Raw genomic sequence first — 18958 nt, 5'->3', positions numbered from 1 at the left:
CAACAACTTTAATTACCGTCGAAGTTCAAGTCCACTGTTAGGCACAGTGATTGTCAGATCGTATTTATGAAAATATCAGAGTCAACTCAGAGGCTTAGTACCAGTAAAAGAGTTCGGTAAAGTGCTATCTTGTGAATTTTCAAGTAGTTTTATCAGAAAGTCAGATACGTTAATTTCTATGTTCATTTGCTGTGTAATTACAATAACAGTTTGATATAATGATTGTTTGCAAGACTAAGTATAAAGATTAGCAATATTCAGGGCCAACGTTTTAATCTGTGTCATCGTGTTTTGCAATCAGATGGCGAATGTAAATGTCATTGAAAACCGATTACCCTCTCACAGATGAACTGTTTGATGTACCCGCTGGTCTGGGTTTCGCATCGTGTAGCGTTAAGCTCCACATATCTCCATTGAAAATCAAATTTTCATATAGTTCTGTTGCCCTGCACCGAAATTTACGTAATTCGATATCAAAATAAGTGTTACACATTTCTTAGATACCGCCCTGAGACTTATGAAGAAGAGTTTAAAAAGTGAATAAGAAACTTTCAACTTGATAATTATTATTTGATCTCAAGCATACAGGGAATTTACCCGGGACAAAGTGAGTAAGGTTGAATGAGACACTTGATGCTCCGACCTCCATGACCTACATTTGAAAAAGCGTATAAGATCCAAAACTTATTTGGTTAAAGAAGTACCATCTTAATAAACCTGATCTCGGATCGAATACAGCTCATTAACAGAACAGAATCTGCTCCACTCGATCGTAACTGTGCTACTCAGCTACTCATTTCAGTATCAGTACCTACGAAATTTAGTCAATCCAACATCCATTGACAAAAATTTAGGTGCAGAGATACGTTGCCTTTTGATCGAGAATAGTAGCATGAGAGGAGTTTTATAATTTAATGCAGCGTTTTGCTAATACAAAACCATTGTTGCTTTTATACATAGCAGTCTGTCTCTCTCTCTGTCTCTCTCTCTCTCTTTCTCTCTCTCTCTCTCTCTCTCTCTCTCTCTTTCTTTGTCAGCAGCCACTTTTAGTGGCACACTTTAAAAAACCGTAAGCAAAATACGCCTTCGCTCTAGCACAGACTGGAACAGAATAGAACAAGAACGCTTTCGTAAGAGCAGGCGTCGCATGCAGGGGAAGCGATTGATAAACTAAGTTTTCGAAAACAGAACTTTGTATTTTTTATTTACCGGTTTCGCTCTTCAAATGAACAAGAACAACATTAGAACACGCAGTTTGAAATTGGCTGACAGCATTGAGGAATGAGTTTAAAGTTGGCTGACAGCTCTAAAGACTAAACTGGCTCTACTGTTATGCTTAAAATTAAGTTTAAAGTACAGTAGTAAATGATGACGTTGACAGATCCCGAGACTTACGGCTGTTTTCTGTATTTAAGAACGCTTTTCTTCCTTCAAAACTTGCGGAGCATGCCCAGCGTCCGAGCACCCTTGCTCCTCATTGGCTAGAGCCGTTCTCACCGCAAGGATCGTCGTCAGACAAAACTAACTTAGCAGACGCCACAGCAGACACCTAGAGTTGACCAGTGCGTTCAAAGATAACAGTGAAGTAGCAAGTAGTCGACATGTTAAAGTTGGCAAATACAACAGACAACTTTCAAATTGTAGAGCATGAAAGTAATATTCGAGCGGATACAGCTCCCAACACTACTTTTAATGAAATCAGCATCCTCTGACGACGTATATGAGTAGCTTTCAGACACTCACTTAGCAACTTCATTACAGATCAAAACAGTGAGCAGCTGCCAGAGGTGTCATCCGACATTTGCCAGCGCTATGCTTACCACCTAATTAGGCATGGTCTGATGATAATCTAAATATGATCTAAACCGGTTACCACTGACATGTGATTTTAATTTTTAGTAAAAAAACTGTGAACAAGACTGATTATTATTTCATAATAGAGTTACGAACTGAGACTCAAACCGATTCTCCGCGACAATTTGTCTCCGAGAAGCTTCAAAAGAGCGGACACACTGATACAGAAATAAACATTCAGTATCGTATCCCTTAACAACAAGTAGGACGTTCTTTGGCTGTCTTATTTGGGCGAAATCTGGTATGTTCCTTTGTAGACTCAGGAGTGAAGTACACCCACGCGACTCCTTGGGGCTTTATAATGGCTGTTGGAAGCGTCTTTCTGGCATACGATATGGGGCGGCATCCAATGATGTTTCTACCTCCACTTCATCCATACTAAAGAGTCTTGGTCCTAGTAGCTTCAAAATTCTATCTTCCGGCGCAGCACATTTTTTGCTGCTGTTTTGCAGCATTCAGTATGCTGTCTGTGTCTGTCATGTACATAATCTAAATCTACATGGATACTTGCAAGGTGGGAGATGAGGCACTGGCTCAAGCAAATCTGTGAGGAGCGGTTGTGAGTCGTGCTTGAGAAGCTCAGGCGGTAGAGCACTTGTCTGCAGAAGGCAAAGATCCCAACTTCGAGTCTCGGTCCGGCACACAGTTTCAGTCTGACTGGAAGTTTCATGTAAGAGCCCACTCCAGTGCTGAATGAAAATTTCATTCTGTGCAAAGTACCTGGCAGAGGGCTCATCGAATCACCTTTACAGTAATACTCTATTATTCCACTCTCGAAAAGCGCGCGGAGAAAACAAACACCAACGTCTTTCCGTGCCAGCTCTGATTTCCCTTATTTTATTACGATGATCGTTTCCCCCTATGTAGGTTGGTGTCAACAAAATATTTTCGCATTCGGCAGGAAAAGTTGTTGATTGATATTTCGTGAGAAGATCCCACCGCAACGACAATGCCTTCGTTTTAATGAATTCCACCCCAAATTCTGCATCATATCCGTGGATATGCCCTTCTTTGAATTTTCTCGATGTATTCTGTTAACCCTATCTGGTAATGATCCCACAGAGCGCAGCAGTACTCTAAAAGGGGACGAAAAAGTGACGAGTAGGTAGTCTCTTTAGCAGATTTGTTGCATATTCTAAGTGTTCCGCCAATGAAATGCAATATTTGATTCGCCTTCCCCACAACGTTTGCTATGTGTTCTTTCCAATTTAAGTTGTCGGTAATTGTAATTCCTATATATTTAATGGAATATTCTGCCTTCAGATTAGATTGATTTATCTTGTTGCCGAATTATAACGGATTTCGTTTTAGCACTCATGTGGATGACATCACACTTTTAATTATTTATAGTCAATTGGCCATTTCCGCGCCGAAGAGATATCTTTTCTAAATCTTTTTGTAACCTGTTTTCATTTTCTGACGACTTTACTAGGTGGTAAACGACAGCGTCGTCTGCAAGCAACGGCTGCTCAGACTGTCTGCTAAGTTGTTTGTAAAGGTAAGGAACAGCAGAGGGCCTATAAAACTACCTTGTGGAAAGCCAGATGTCACTTCTGTTTGACTCGTTGACTTCTCGTCACTTACTACCAACTTGAGCCCTCTGACAAGAAATCACGAGTCCAGTGGCATAACTGAGACGATATTCCATAATCACACAATTTGATTAAAATCCACTTGTACAGGCTCGGAAGCCTTCTGGAAATCTAGCAACAGGAATCAATTTGAAATCCCTTGCAGATAGTACTCAACACTTCGAGTGAGTAAAGAGCCAGTCGTGTTCCACGAGAATGATGTTCTCTAAATCCCTCTTGACTGTATCTGTTCGAGGTAATTCGCAATGTTCGAACACAACATGTGTTCCAAAATCCTGCATCACATCGACGCTAATGATATGGGCCTATAATTTAGTGGGTTACTCAAATTTCCTTTCTTGAATATTGGTGTGACCTGTGCGACTTTCCAGTCTTTGGGTACGGATCTTTCTTCGAGCGAGCGGTTGTGTACAACTGTTAAGTATGGAGCATGCTCAGAAAGGACTCTAAGTGGTAGGGTTGCGTATGATTCTTAAGTATGGAGCATACTCTAAAAGTACTCTAAGTGGTATACAACCTGGTCCGGAGCACTTGCTTTTATTAAGTGAAGTTGCTTCACTACTCTGAGGATATCTCCTTCTATGAAAAAACTTCGGTACTTTGCGCCGTTTTCTAGTTGATTATCACTGAAGCTGCCAAATCAGGCCATTGTGGGCGCGAATTCAAGCGACCCGCAGATACAGCCAGTGTCTTTTGTTCTCACACCGTAGGTGACGCTGAACGTAACTGCTCAGTCTTTGGGTCGGCTTTGGTCCTTACTACAATCCCATATCCATTTTTTATTTTGCTCTACTGTTTGGATTCATGAAACCAAACGAAGCATACGTCTACCTATACTGTCTGCGGAGGATCACTTGAATTTGCGCGAAGCGGCCTGATTGGCTAACTTCAGTGCCAATTAACTCGGAAACGTCGCAAAGTTCCGAATTCTTTTTAACAGTTATTTCCCAGCACAATCTTCACTACAACAGCATTACAAGCTTTTCACGCCGCTTCTGAACACCCTGCATATAAAGGTTGTAACTGCTATAACTGCAGATATTTTCATATGCGATACTTTAGTATGCACACACATCGGTGTGTTGCTTGTTTTCTTCTCTGTGTCTAACAGTATTCCCACAAACCCTCCACATAACTTACAACCGGACGTTTTTTGCACAGTCGTAACTACACCACCAAGTGGACTACACCTGTCAATATAAGCTAATTCTTATGCATCCAGGTGTCCACACTTCAACAACCGACCTGCTGCCCAGAAGAAAATAAACATTAATGGCTTGCTCTTGCCACATGTACTTGGAGGAACCAACCAACTTAAAAACATACTACTCCTAATAGTTATAATTATTAGTCTGCGATTGAAGTAAAGATTGATGTGACGTTGTTCAGTACACTGTTCTCATTCACTAATAAGATACCAGCACTTATATCTGTGGTGTCACCGCCAGACACCACACTTGCTAGGTGGTAGCCTTTAAATCGGCCGCGGTCCATTAGTATACGCCGGACCCGCGTGTCGCCACTGTCAGTGATTGCAGACCGAGCGCCACCACACGGCAGGTCTAGAGAGACTTCCTAGCACTTGCCCCAGTTGTACAGCAGACTTTGCCAGAGATGGATCAATGACAAATACGCTCTCATTTGCCGAGACGATAGTTAGCATAGCCTTCAGCTACGTCATTTGCTACGACCTAGCAAGGCGCCATTACCAGTTTATATTGAGATTATAATTCATGTATCAACAAGAGAGATGTTCTCCAATTGTGGATTAAAGTTAAGTATTCCAAGAGTTTCGTACTTTATTTATTAGACTCAACTCCTTTAACTGCTCCAGACCTCACGCCAGTCTGCGTGAGCTTAAACGCGTGCATTTCGGCCTCCTCTAGCAACACGGTATTGGCTCTTCTGCCAACACATCAATATCCATTACAACCTGTATATGTTGTGAGATAATGCTTTCTCACTTCTAAACATCCACAGTTTACGGTCTTCTCAATACCACTTTTGGAAAATCCTGGAGTTCATGGCTCCTTTATATCTGTCCCTCTCTCCTAGTCAGTCGACTTCGGTTTCGCTTCCCATCAGGATCCACCTCCCTATAGTCTCTGACCATTTGTTACCATGAACTCCATCTAAATGACCATGGAATTGTAATCTCTCACTAACAGTTACTTCCATTATGATCCTTTCCATTATTTCTCTGGTTTATTTCTTATGTGGCCTAACCTGGAGACACAGAAATTCATCTCCATGGCTAGTAGTTGATCTTTTTGCCTCTTCCTTATTTTCCAAACGTGTGACTCATACATATACATGTGCTCTCCACTGTTGTTTCTCAAATAACCTTTATGGTTTTGCTTGTGATCTTGTTACTCCAAAGGACTGATTTGGAGGAACACTCTGCCTTCTCCAATCATATGGAGTAATTAAGAGTTCAGCTACTCACAGAGGTCCAGTGTAGACTGTAGTTTTCGTATCGCAGCAAAACTTAGTAGATATTCTAATGTGTTAACGCGGAACCGAATAGTTTCATTTTTGGGTACCAGAGGCAAATTTGGTATTCTGAAGGCAAGGAAGAATTATAGAAATGTTTCCATGTGCAGACCTAAAGGTTGGCAAAAAACGTCAAAGAAATGAGAAATGCATAGTTTTCATTTTATTATTGTCACTTACAAAATTTGGTCAATATGGGCATTGGAGACATCGACTATATGGTGCACAGCGCAAGACTTGATCTGGCGAACAAAACTAGTACTAACTTTTTTTCAGCGTAAATCCGTTCCGCATTGACGCATTAGCGTATCTACCAAGTTTCGATATCATACGGTAATTACAGCCCACATTGGACCTCCGTGTGTGGCTGCACTTTAATTATAACCAGCCGGTATTTTTAAAATCTTCTGCACTCTTTGTTTTCGTAAGTATGGTCTATGGTACATGAACGGAGGAAAGAAACATATGTAGCGTTTCTCTCGGGGAGTATTCAGACTGACAGTGTAAGTAAGCTGTTTAGGTCTTTATATTGGTAACGCCACGTAGCGCTCTGTATGAAAATCACTGGCTGTGCTGTGTGCAGTCTGTGGCTGGTTAGCATTTTAGGAATATTCGCTATTGTAGTGTTGGGCAGTTGGATGAGAACAGCGCGTAGCGTTGCGCGGTTGGAGGTGAGCCGCCAGCATTGGCGGATGTGGGGAGTGAGATGGCGGAGTTTTGAGAGCGGATGAACTGGACGTGTGTCCGTCAAAGAGAGTAAATTTGTAAGACTGGATGTCATGAACTGATATATGAATTACGACTTTTGAACACTATTAAGGTAAATACATTGTTTGTTCTCTATCAAAATCTTTCAAAAAATTGTTCAAATGGCTCTGAGCACTATGGGACTTAACTTCTGAGGCATCAGTCCCCTAGAACTTAGAACTACTTAAGCCTACCTAACCTAAGGACATCACACACATCCATGCCCGAGGCAGGATTCGAACCTGCGACCGCAGCAGCAGCGTGGTTCCAGACTGTAGCGCCTAGAACCGCTCGGCTACTCCGGCCTGCCAAAATCTTTCATTTGCTAAGTATGCCTATCAGTAGTTAGTTCCTTCAGTAGTTAGAATCTTCTATTTAGCTGGCAGTATTGGCGCTCGCTGTATTGCAGTAGTTCGAGTAACGAAGATTTTTGTGAGGTAAGTGATTCATGAAAGATATAGGTTATTGTTAGTCAGGGCCATTCTTTTGTAGGGATTATTGAAAGTCAGATTGCGTTGCGCTAAAAATATTGTGTGTCAGTTTAGTGTTGATCAGGATAAGTAAAGAGCGAAATGTCCGAGTACGTGCGGTTCTGCTCAGCTGTTTGGAAATCAAATAACGTAAGGGGTATCCAAGCACAGTAATTCATAAATTTTTCTAAGGGGATGTTTCAATAGGTACATCTATGTACGGTAGTGACAGCGCCAAATCACCACTGCCGCGTCCTTGTAGTAAACTTTCCTTCCGTCTTGCATTTTTAAAAAGTCGCCATCCAGCGAGGCGCTGCACCTGACGACGTCTCGGGTAATGCGAAACACCTTTCGCTGCGCCGGGCTGTGCAGAAAACGGCTGGGCGGATTAAGCGGAAGGAAGCGGGCCTCGTGACGCGGGCGCCGCTTAGAGATTTGCATAACGGCGTGCCAAATTTACGGCCGAATCTACTTTCTCTCGGAGGCGCAATTACGCCAGGAAGCTCATTAAGACAAGGTTGCGGCGCCACGTCGCCTTACTCCGCACGGAGGCACTGCGTTACGCTTTTATAATCTCTCTTAATTAAACAGACAATTCGGTACGCGCAGCGCCGCGTGTGTATTCAGCAGTGCGACCCGCCGCTGCCAGATGAGAGTTTTGGGAGCGGCGGTAACATTTATTAAAATTGATGCTGTCCCATCCGAGGCAATGGGCGTGCTGAAGCGACGAGCGCCTTGTCCCTCTAATAGGGTGCTCTGCCCTGCCGTGTACACAAATAGCTCGCTCCCGCAGTGATTCCATCTTAACAGCTCCACCATTCAGCGCCGGAACTTTGTAAGCCTTCAGCTACGCGCAGATATGCCTTGCTCCGTTTTTGTTGGCATTCGCCCCCTTATCACTGTGGCCCGACGTACCGCCATTGTCCCTTTTGCGCCATTAGAGCGGAGTACGGAGAAAAAAACGAGGAAGAAGTCATTTCTGACTCCTTATTACGGGGCAGTGGGCGAGTGCGTTCAGCTGTTCGGGGTGGAAGCGTTTCCTTTCTCAACTCTATAATTACGTCAGTGCGATCTCTGAGAAGCGAGTAATTATGAACGGAAAGGGAGACGCCGTACCATTTTCCTCCTCGCCTCCTTTTGTGTAAGGAGGCATTGTGTGCAGATACTCAAACAGACCAAATGCGATTTGCGCCGCCTCTCTGTTACGCATCGGCATCTAAGGCACTCGCAGTGATTCTTGCTACAAACACAGGTTATTTCAGTTCAGTCGCACTAATAGGCATTTATACCTGCTGGTGATAATTAAAGTGCAGCTACTTGTGGAAGTGTAGTGTGGACTGTAATTATCGTAGGACAGCGGAATTTGATTGATACACTAATGCGTCAAAGCGGAATCGATTTACGCTGCAAAAAGTAGTTCCAATGTTGGCCACCAGGTGCAAGTCTGGCGCTGCACAAAACCTCGTCAATGTCTCTGGTGCTCATATTGAACAAATTGCGTAAGCGGCGGTAAATAATGAAATTAACGTTACGCCTTTCTTAATCGTTCGTTCTCTTCTGCCCATATTCCATTTCTGGTCAACTGCATATGGAAACTTTTCTACACGTCCTTCTTGTATTCAATGCGCCAGATTTGCAACCACGACACCATGGAGCGCGGTACAGATGTGCCAAATAACATGCTGAATGGACCGCTCGGGAGTGGCATCACGTTCTCTTCAACGATGAGTGTCACATATGCCTTCAACCAGAGAATCGTCGGAGACGTGTTTGGAGGCAACTCGGTCAGGCTGAACGCCTTAGACACATCATCCAGCGAATGCAGCAAGGTGGAAATTCCCTGCTGTTTTGGGATGGCTTTATGTGGGACCGACGTATGCCGCTGGTGGTCATGGAAAGCGCCGCAATGGCTGTACGATACGTGACTCTCATCCTCCGACTCATAGTGCAACCTTCTCGACAGCATATTGGCGAGGCATTCGTCTTCATGGACGACAATTCGCGCCCCCACCGTGCACATCTTGTGAATCACATCCTTCAGGATAACGACATCGCTGTACTACAGTGGCTAGCATGTTCTCCAGACAAGAAACCTGTCGAATATGTCTGGGATAGACTGAAAAGGACTTTTTATGGATGACATGAGCCACCAACCACTCTGAGGGATCTACGACGAATCGCCGTTGAGGAGTGGGTATTTTAAACATACCTGCACAACAGCAACGGTTTCACGTAATAAAATTATAAACAGCCGACCAGTTGCAATGGATAAAGATATTATTTACCTAGGTTTCGACAAATATAAATTTGTCTTCTTCAGAAGGTAGCAATTTTACATTAGTAAGGACTAATGTGCAATCGCCGTTTTTACAATTTTTGGCATAGATCCATGTGTCAAAAATAAAATATAGCCCTAGAATTAGGGTTTGTCACGTAAATATAAAATAGCTCATGGATCTTGCAGAGGACTCTGTGAATGTACGTTAAAAGTAGGTAAAAAGGTGAAGTGACAATCAAGGCACAATGAAACAACGCCTACAAACTATATGTACAGCAGAGGGTCTAAAATCTCAGATATAGTCACGAAAGCAGCGGTCCACACACGCAAAATAAGCAGAAGCAATACACAGATGTAAGAAACAGGTGCTAATTTGTAACAAGCGTAGTATTGTCTAGAATATTTGCCAGAACTAACACGACTAAATTAAGTCAGATCAAAATCACACCAGACTATAACATCCTGCTGAAGCAGTCTAGGAATTTCGTATTTTTCAAGTCAGTCTGTTCATTTAAAATGTGTTGTGACTGGTCCCTATGAATTTCGATCCCTTTCAGGTTCTTTGCACACATGCGCACATAAGAAAAATAAAAAGGTTTATTTGGGTGATTGTTAGGACAAACAGAATTTCTGTATGATTTATATTGCTCAAACTTGGAAAAAAAGTTTCTTTTCACTCTCTCACAAACTATTAAGCTTACAGTTTATATTTCAGTGTTAACTTGTTATAGCCTTGGTCGACGAAATAAATACTAAAATGTGGTGTTCGCTCTTAACAGTGGCTTCACGTAGTAGACATGATATATGATCAGTAAATTATCCTCTAGAAGAACTCTTACGTTCATTCAAACACCTCTTGCTGTTCGTGATTCACACAATTTACTGGAGGCTGGTAATTTGTATACAGAGCAGGAAACATCCACAGGGGCCCGATTTAACATTCTTCTTGCTTCAGGTTGTAGATTAGCTATACTTCTACAACAGCACGAGCCATAGTACTTTTTACCAGCCTACGTTAACTTCAGATGCGAAATAAAATCACAGACCAACGCTCAATCTTTCTCTGAAATAATACAGCTCACTACATACCGGTATTTGGTAAGACTATTAATTCTTCACAGTTATGACTTCGCATTACAGTCACGTCCACTAGGTGTTACTTTAATGACAGCATGCTAAACATGTTTCTTTTTCTCTACATGCTCTCTCTGGCATATGCGTGCCTTCCATGTCATCAGTACTTCCCATGTCAGAGATACATTACAGTTAGCATTGTTTACGGTGGGATTATAAATCAATCGTTACAATATTATTTTCTTTGCTCTATCGTTATGAAATTTCTCGATCATTACAATAAGAGTAGTACGTAAATGTATGTTACCTGAATTTATATAAAACAATTGAAGCAAAAATTTTGCACAAAGGTACACAAGAATTATCAGGTTCTATTTTGTATTTGTATAGATTTATAAGAACAAGACTCATAAATAACTCTTCAGATCACAGTAATGTTAGACATCATTCAAGTATGGGGTGGCCTAGAGTAATATCAAATATAGAGGTAAAAACTTCGAAAGCCAAAATTAGTAATTACAATTTATTTTCGAATGCTGGTTGCAGCATTTCCAAGTTGCCATCATCGATCCCGTAAAGCACATACATCACAAATTACAAGTGAGACTGAGGAACACAAGTTAAATCAAATATCATAAGAAATACCAGCAGGTAAAACTATAGTATAAACATATATAAATACAATGGTAACATATAAACCAGAAGGAAAAATTTACACCCAAGGAGTTGGCAAAACAATCCAATATACACATTTTAATATGCAGCTATATAACACAAGTAATCCAGATCAGAGGCTACTGGAATAACCAAAAAACTTCTTTCTCAAAAAAATTACATAAAAAACTTTTAATTTTTTTAAATTAAAGTTCTTATGAAATTATAAACGAGTATATTGTATATCAGTTGAACACCTATGGCCTATATAGTGAAAATAGTTATAAGGCAAGTACAATGTGGAAAATAGACTGACAGAAAAAAATTGCACCACCTAGAACTAGGTGTACGACATAAACGAATGTTGAGAGGCATGTTTCTACATATGAAAGATGATTTCTATTTAGATTTCGCGCTAATCGCATAGGAATGGCGCTTGTGGACTCATTAAGAGGATGCTAATCAGGTTTGCTGTAAATACCGGCTATTACAGTCCTGAGCAGTAGTTAACTTTGGACGTGGTAAGTAGATTTTAGTCAAGAATGCCTTTGAGGCGACAAAGAAACTGGATGTTCCTTCTGCAATACTGCAGAAAGACTTGGGAGGAATGTAGCCACTGTACATGATAGCTGGCAGTGGTGGTAACGAGACTGTACAGGCGCAAGGAGGCCAGTCTCTAGACTGCTATGTGGCACTACCGAGAGGGAAGACCATCGTGTTCGGCATCTGGTTCTGGTGCATCGTACTGCATCAATAGCAGCAATTGCAGCAGAACTTGGTACCACAGTGACACAACGAACTGTCACAAATCTGTTACTTCAAGGACAGCTCCGGGCCATATGCCCAGTAACGTGCATTCCACTGATACCAAACCACCACCACTTGTGACTTACGTGATGTCAAGCGAGAGCTCATTGGAGGGCGGGTGGAGGTCTGTGGTGTTTTGTAATGACAGCTGGTTCTGCTAGTGATACTATTGGTCTGGAGGAGGCAGGTTGCATACCTGCAACCAACTTTTCTGTGTGGTAGATACACTGGACCTAAACCTGGAGTTATGGTCTGGGTTACAATTTCGTGTGACAGTAGAACTCTCGTGGTTGTCCCATGCACCCTGACTGCGAATGTGTATGATAGTCTGGTAATGGGACCTGTTGCGTTGCCATTCAGGAACAACATTCCACAGGGAGTTTTCTAACATGATAATGCTCACCCACATATCGCTATTGTAACCCAACATGCTGTGCAGAGTGCTGACCATTATCTTGGGCAGTTCTGTACCTAATAGAACACATGGGTCATCAGACGACAACTGTAGCGACATCCACAACCAGCATTAACTATCCCTGTGTTGACTGACCAAGTGCAACAGGCGTGGAGCTCCATCCCGCAAACTGACATCCAGCATCTGTACAACACAATGCATGTACATTTGCATGCTTGCATTCGACGTTCTGGCGGTTACACTGTTTATTAATGTACCAGCATTGCACGTTTGCAATGACCTATTATATTAATCTGTGATCTTGTAATGCTGATCCCAAAAATGTGTTATCTAGACAACACGATTATTTTGTGGTGTTGTGATTCTTTGCCGTCACCGTGTATCACCACTGAATAAGCTTCCAGGTCACTCAAAGTCTAGAGATAAGAATACAGAAACATGAAACAATGTAGATCTCATATACTATGCAGGTAATTATGATTAAATTATAAGCCATTATTAAAAAAACATCTGTATAAGAATGAGGGACAGCGACTGCTGTGTTCGGATGCAGGCTGAGTTGGCATCCCTTCACTCCCAGCTTCAGGCAGTGTTGGCTTCAGTCACACAGCTTGAGGCTGTTGCCAATGGGCATCACTGTGGGGGTCCGGACGGGGTTTGTTGGGGACAGCCAGCTCGTCCCACGCATCCCCCGATTGGACTACAGCTGTAGCTGCCCGGGATACTGCCCACATTGAGGCTGACCCCTCACCTGTAGTAGAGTGGGAGGTCGTCTCGAGGTGTGGCAGGGGGCGAAAGACATTCCGGAGGGCTGAACGGAAGGCCTCTCCAGTTTGTCTGACAAACCAGTTTCAGGCTCTGTCTATGGCTGATACTGATCTTTGGCCAGACATGGCTGCTTGTCCTGTTCCAGGGGTTGCCCCTCAGTCCGCAAGATCCGGAAGGTATCAGAGGGTGGGCTTTCCTGGTAGTTGGGAGCTCCAACATCAGGCGCATAATGGGGCCCCTTAGGGATATGGCTGCAAGGGAAGAGAAGAAAACCAACGTGCACTCCGTGTGCATACAGGAGGGAGTCATTTCAGATGTGGAAAGGGTCCTTCTGGATGCCATGAAGGGTACAGGGTGCACCCATCTGCAGGTGGTCGCTCATGTCGGCACCAATGATGAGTGCCGTTACGGATCGCAGGAAATCCTCTCTGGCTTCCAGCAGTTATGTGATTTGGTGAAGACTGCCAGTCTCGCTAGTGGGATGAAAGCAGAGCTCACCATCTGCAGCATCGTCGACAGGACTGACTGCGGACCTTTGGTACAGAGCCGCGTGGGGGGTCTGAATCAGAGGCTGAGACGGTTCTGCGACCGTGTGGGCTGCAGATTCCTCGACTAGCACCATAGGGTGGTGGGGTTTCGGGTTCCGCTGGATAGGTCAGGAGTCCACTACACACAGCAGGCGGCTACACGGGTAGTAGTAGCAGGGGTTGTGTGGCGTGGACTGGGCGGTTTTTTAGGTTAGATGGCCTTGGCCAAGTACAGAAAGGGAAACAATCTCAAAGGGTGTGGGGCAAAGTCAGGACATGCAGGGACCAAGCAGCAATCGGTATTGTAATTGTAAACTGTTGAAGCTGCGTTGGTAAAGTACCAGAACTTCAAGCACAGATAGAAAGCACTGAAGCTGAAATCGTTATAGGTACGGAAAGTTGGCTGAAGCCAGAGATAAATTCTGCCGAAATTTTTACAAAGGCACAGACGGTGTTTAGAAAGGATAGATTACATACAACCGGTGGTGGTGTGTTTGTCGCTGTTAGTAGTTATCCTGTAGTGAAATAGAAGTGGATAGTTCCTGTGAATAATTATGGGTGAAGGTTATACTCAACAACCGAGCTAGGTTAATAATTGGCTCCTTTTACCGACCTCCCGACTCAGCAGCATTAGTGGCAGAACAACTGAGAGAAAATCTGGAATACTTTTCACATAAATTTCCTCAGCATGTTACAGTCTTAGGTGGAGATTTCAATTGCCAGATGTAGACTGGGACTCTCAGTTGTTTAGGACGGGTGGTAGGGACAGAGCATCGAGTGACATTATACTGAGTGCACTATCCGAAAATTACCTCGAGCAATTAAACTGAGAACCGACTCGTGGAAATAACATCTTGGACCTACTAATAACAAACAGACCCGAACTTTTCGACTCTGTAAGCGCAGAACAGGGAATCAGTTATCATAAGGCCGTGGCAGCATCCCTGAACATGGAAGTAAATAGGAATACAAAAAAAGGGAGGAAGGTTTATCTGTTTAGCAAGAGTAATAGGAGGTAGATTTCAGACTACCTAACAGATCAAAACGAAAATTTCTGTTCCGACACTGACAATGTTGAGTGTTTATGGAAAAAGTTCAAGGCAATCGCAAAATGCGTTTTAGACAGGTACGTGCAGATTAAAACTAAGAGGGACGGGAAAAACCCACAGTGGTTCAACAACAAAGTTAGAAAACTACTGCGAAAGCAAATAGAGCCTCACTGCAAATTTAAACGCAGCCAAAACCTCTCAGACAAACAGAAGCTAAACGATGTTAAAGTTAGCGTAAGGAGGGCTATGCGTGAAGCGTTCAGTGAATTCGAAAGTAAAATTCTGTGTACCGACTTGACAGAAAATCCTAGGAAGTTCTGGTCTTACGTTAAATCAGTAAGTGGATCGAAACAGCATATCCAGACACTCTGGGATGATAATGGCATTGAAACAGAGGATGACACACATAAAGCTGAAATACTAAACACCTTTTTCCAAAGCTGTTTCACAGAAGAAGACTGCACTACAGTTCCTTCTCTAAATCCTCGCACAAACGAAAAAATGGCTGACATCGAAATAAGTGTCCAAGGAATAGAAAAGCAACTGAAATCACTCAACAGAGGAAAGTCCACTGGACGTGACGGGATGCCAATTCGATTATACACAGAGCACGCGAAAGAGCTTGCCCCTCTTCTAACAGCCGTGTACCACAAGTCTCTAGAGGAACGGAAAGTTCCAAATGATTGGAAAAGAGCACAGGTAGTTCGAGTTTTCAAGAAGGGTCGTCGAGCAGATGCGCAAGACTATAGGCCTGTATCTCTGACATCGATCTGTTGTAGAATTTCGGACCATGTTTTTTGCTCGCGTATCATGTCATTTCTGGAAAGCCAGAATCTACTCTGTAGGAATCAACATGGATTCCGGAAACAGCGATCGTGTGAGACCTACCTCGCTTTATTTATTCATGAGACCCAGAAAATATTAGATACAGGCTCCCAGGCATGTGCCATTTTCGTTGACTTCCGGAAGGCGTTCGATACAGTTCCGCAGTGTCGCCTGATAAACAAAGTAAGAGCCTACGGAATATCAGACCAGCTGTGTGGCTGGATTGAAGAGTTTTTAGCAAACAGAACACAGCATGTTGTTCTCAATGGAGAGACGTCTACAGACGTTAAAGTAACCTCTGGAGTGCCACAGGGGAGCAGATCAAACACTGGCAGCCGTTACTTCTATAAAATATCTGGGAGTATGCGTACGGAACGATTTGAAGTGGAATGATCATATAAAATTAATTGTTGGTATGACGGGTACCAGGTTGAGATTCATTGGGAGAGTCCTTAGAAAACGTAGTCCATCAACAAAGGAAGTGGCTTACAAAACACTAGTTCGACGTATACTTGAGTATTGCTCATCAGTGTGTGATCCGTAGTAGGTCATGTTGACAGAGGAGACAGAGAAGATCCAAAGAAGAGCGGCACATTTCGTCACAGGGTTATTTGGTAAGCGTGACAGCGTTACAGAGATGTGTAGCAAACTCAAGTGTCAGACTCTGCAAGAGAGGCGCTCTGCATCGCGGTGTAGCTTGCTGTCCAGGTTTCGAGAGGCTGTGTTTCTGGATGAGGTATCTAATATATTGTTTCCCCTACTAATACTTCCCGAGCAGATCACGAATGTAAAATTAGAGAGATTCGAGCGCGCACGGAGGCATTCCGGCAGCCGTTCTTCCCGCGAACCATACGCGACTGGAACAGGAAAGGGAGGTAATGACAGTGGCACGTAAAGTGCCCTCCGTCACACACAATTGGATGGCTTGCGGAGTATAAACGTAGATGTAGATGTAGATGTAGAGGGTAGCTCGAAGTCTAGGAGAAATACATATAAAGAACCTTTAACGTAAGGATGGATATCAGTAATGAGAAGTATACTGGAGAATCGAGTGAAAACCAACTGAGTGAAATGATCGATCTGAAACTAAAAGTTAGCGATATGGAAACTTTTATAACTGTGTCAAAATTGTGTGTTTTCTGTGATAAATGCTTGTTGGAAGGAGACAGTAAAACATTAATAATGTTATGAAAAATGGAATGTATAAAAGAATGTAAGTTAAAAAGGTACTGACTGTAACATTCTAGGGGTATTCGAACATGTAATTCATTTAAGCAAATTGAAATCATAAGGATAGGAGATCCACTATGGGTTTTGCGAGCGTCAGTCTCTTGGATGATCTTGGAATGAGCACCACAAGGGACGAAAAGAACGGAAAACCGGAAGCATTTGCAGTCAAGACTAGGCAGTGAATGTATACTGCCATGCCGTGTCAGGCGACAATAGTCTTCAACAGTAAAAATTCGCTGTGAAAGTAATATTTGGTGTGGCAGTGGGTTAAAATTTCTGAAGTCGCTCTAGGTTATTTTCTGTCGGAAATCAGGAAATTCAGAGTGGTTTTATATGATGGAATATGGAACCGATAATGTAGCAAGTTAATATGACTACCGCAAGTATGTGGCAGTTATTAATTAATTCCTTCACTGGAGACATGGAGAGCCTATCCAAATTTTCATACAGCAAGCAACAACTTCAACACCAATACGGCTGCAACGAACAAGGCAAGAAATTTTCGCATCAACGGAATTCAGCAGTGTATTAGAATGTCACAGTCAACCCAATAGGTTGCGAAGGTTCAAAATGGTTCAAATGGCTCTGAGCATTATGGGACATAACTTCTGAGGTCCTCAGTCCCCTAGAACGTAGAACTACTTAAACCTAACTAACCTAAGGACATCACACACATCCATGCCCGACGCAGGATTCAAACCTGTGACTGTAGCGGTCGCGCGGTTCCAGGCTGTAGCGCCTAGAACCGCTGGGCCGCTCCGGCTCGCGCGAAGGTTTTAATATAGTTTTGTTAAAAGTATTTGTTAGAATAATTATCTCAAAGACAGTCACCGATCCAGAGTTGCGTATCCAATTTGTTAAATGTAAATTTTGTGTTGTTCTGTATGGTCAGTTTATCGTAGTTAATGAATTTTGGTGCTACAACAATCTTGCAGTATCGTATAAAAATAACTTCTGAGAATAATTGTTTACCTTCAATTTGAAGGGACAAAAACTGTGCTCGCTTTGATATGTCATTTTAAAATCTCAATGTCATGAAGTTTCTTACCTTTAAATTTTCTTTATCAGAATAGAAACTATACATTATTATTCAAAGTAAAGATTACAGCCATCAAGCCAAGTAATAATATTACAATCTGCTTCCATTTTGTGTCCAAGTAAAAATTGTTGCCACAAAAGTCATTAACATAAATTTATTTCTGACACATTTAAAGAAATATAAACTTAAAGAAAGTACTGAAATTTCTCCTTCATATCTGGCGACCCAAAACAGTCTTCAAAGATATAGTTTTCTTTCATTGGATCTGTTGAGAGATAAGGCTACAAGGGTGCAGATAAAACCAAATCCAGATAGGCTAGGTAATATTATGTGTATAATAACTTGTGTGGCGTACCAGTCCTGAAAATCGGACCCCATTATCCATACCTCTCTTTGTAGAGAAATTGAGCTCATAAGTATGTGCCTTGCAAATTATAGTATTAGGTAACATATCTTAAAATTTCTGTTACAGATTGTTGTTAATATTACTAATAACAATGTAATGTTGTGCAGTACGAAAATGCTCTACTAGACGAACTAAAAGCTGTATTTTCCTGAGAAATGACATGCAGGCAGCACCCGACCGCTAAGCAGATTCAGTTTCTGTACCGCGGCCAACGCCATATTTTCAGTTCGGGTGAGACCCAAAATATATTCTGCATATTAGTACTTCCATTTTAGGCAATATTAGCGCGAACTGTGGCTAAATATTGTCATGTTCATAGTTAAAGAAGTATTCTTTTCCCTACTATGTAAAGTATGAAATGGTTCGATTACACGCTATTCGGGCATTTAAAATACAAGCAGAAATGCTCACATGTGGGATCAGCGGATTTAGTTGGAGCGCTACTGAGAGGGACGACCATTGTGTTCGGGGTCTGGTTCTGGCGCATCATACTGCATCTGCATCAGCAATTTGAGCTGCAGTTAGTACCTCAGTGACACAACAATTGTTAAAAATCGGTTGCATCAAGGCCAACTATGAGCAAGATGCCCGACACTGTGCATTTCACTGACCACAAACCACCGCCTTTAGCGACTTAGGTGGCATCAAGTGAGAACTCACTGGAGGGCAGAATGGAGGTCTGTTATGTTTTCTGATGAAAGTTGATTCTGTCATGGTTTGGTTAGGAGGA

This window comes from Schistocerca nitens, chromosome 5, assembly GCF_023898315.1.
Source record: "Schistocerca nitens isolate TAMUIC-IGC-003100 chromosome 5, iqSchNite1.1, whole genome shotgun sequence".
Classification (NCBI taxonomy): domain Eukaryota; kingdom Metazoa; phylum Arthropoda; class Insecta; order Orthoptera; family Acrididae; genus Schistocerca; species Schistocerca nitens.
Note: the sequence above shows the minus strand (reverse complement) of the source record.